The sequence below is a fragment of the Protobothrops mucrosquamatus genome, unplaced genomic scaffold (assembly GCF_001527695.2).
Source record: "Protobothrops mucrosquamatus isolate PMUCROS unplaced genomic scaffold, P.Mucros_1.0 scaffold3615, whole genome shotgun sequence".
Taxonomy (NCBI): Eukaryota; Metazoa; Chordata; class Lepidosauria; order Squamata; family Viperidae; genus Protobothrops; species Protobothrops mucrosquamatus.
Genome location: NW_015389578.1, coordinates 19,801 through 21,780, shown reverse-complemented (window position 1 = coordinate 21,780; position 1,980 = coordinate 19,801).

The window sequence follows — 1,980 nt, the reverse complement described above, 5'->3', positions numbered from 1 at the left end:
ACTCTAGGCAGCTTACAAGCAATAAAAACACAGTATAGAAAATAAAATAAAAATAAAACACAATAAAAAAATAATACCTCCCACCCATCCAGCTAAGGGCTACAACACAAAGTCAAATGAGCCATTTGATGGGATCCATCCCACTCTCTGTTCCACATGCCTGCTGGCAAAACCAAGTCTTCAGGGTCTTAACAAAAGAGTGTCAAAGTAGGGGCCAATCTAATTTCTGAAGAGATGATATTCCAAAGGGAGGGAGACACCACAGAGAAGGCCCTTCTCCGTGATATACTTCCTTAGGGGACAGGATCCACAACATTCCTTGCCTCCCTGCTCTGGATGTGACCGGCAAGAGACGATCCCTCAGATAACCTGGTCCCAAGCCATCAAGGGCTTTAAAGGTGACAACCAGCACCTTGAATTGTACCCGGAAGCAAATTGACAACCAATGCAGCTCCCATAGGAGAGGTGATTCATATGCACACCGAGGTCTGCACAAAACCATGCAGGCTGCTGCATTTTGAAGCAACTGGAGCTTCCAGATTGCATTGCAATAATCAAGATGGGAGGTGACTAAGGCATGAGTACCCATGGGTAGGGATTGTTGGTGCAGGAAAGGGGGTAACTGGTGCACAACCTGCATTTGTGTAAAAGCCAACCTGCAGTTGGGTAAAAGCCCTCCTGGCCACGATTGCCAGAAGGGCCATGATTGCCAGAATGTGTCTTTGGTACACATTCCAAATGAGATCTTCTAGGGCCAAGGCTTTTCAACCAGTGGTACGGGTACCACCTGTGGTATATTGGCACCTGGCAGGTGGTACGCGAGCATCCTAGAAAAGTGGTAGGAGGGGGAGGGGAATGAACTGAACTGGTGGCAGCACCGCACAAGCCTGAGCCAGAGATGGCTGGAGCTGCAGGGCTGTCAGGGCTCAGCGGAAGCGCCAGGATCAGTGCCAGGCTCCAGCTGGAGCTCTGCGCTGATCCTGGCACTTCTGCTGAGCCCAGAAGAAGCGCCGATCAGCTGGAATGTTGCAGCATCTCCAGGGTCTTATGATTTACATTCAGATGCTTGGCAACTGATTCATATTTATGACGGTCACAGTGTCCCAGGGTCATGTGAAGTGACCAAAACCTGCTGCAACCACCCAGCAGACGGGAGGAATAAAAACCAAACGCCCCCCACCCCACCCCCGCTGCCAATCTTCAACAGAAATGCTCACAATGAAAACCTCGGACAGGAGGAAGAGCGCTATCAGATGGGCAGGCTCGGCTGTGGCTTGGGGGGCACTTTTTTCAGTGCCATTGTAACTTCAAACAGTCACTAAGCGAACTGTTGTAAGTCGAGGACTACCTGTTCTTCATCACCTTTTTCCTTTTTTTTTTGGTCATCAAGTTTTTGACACCTTGCTAGGCGACTGGTGGTACTCGGATGTTGCCATATCCTAAAAGTGGTACAATGGGTGAAAAGGTTGAAAAGCCCTGTTCTAGGCTTTCCCCCCTCACCATTCTCTATTTTAATTACCAGATTTGGTGGAAAAGATCCTCTCTTTACTGTTAAGAAAAACAGCGGATTGTTCACCCAACTGGATCCTTTTCAGTCTGAGGACAAACCACGTAATGACACTGTTTTTCAGTCTCAGATTGAGCTAATATTTGCAGATTTTGTCACACAGAACCCATATAATGACTGGTCCATAAAACAAATCTGAATTCTAGTCTCTTGATGCCCCCCATTCCTCAAGAAAAGGTATTTGAAGTTTCTGGTGGACTTTATCAAAGCGCTGCAGATTTAGGAGTCTTGGAACATTTTTTTACTCAAAGTTCACTTTTATTGTTGTTGTTTTGGTAATGAAGATGTAAGCATTTTGTCTTTAGCCATCCGACTTTCTTTAACACGGCTCTACTATCTCTTATAACAGATTTATGTTCACACACTATTTGAGGGCACACTTACACAATATTTGAGGGTGATTAACTCTTCAT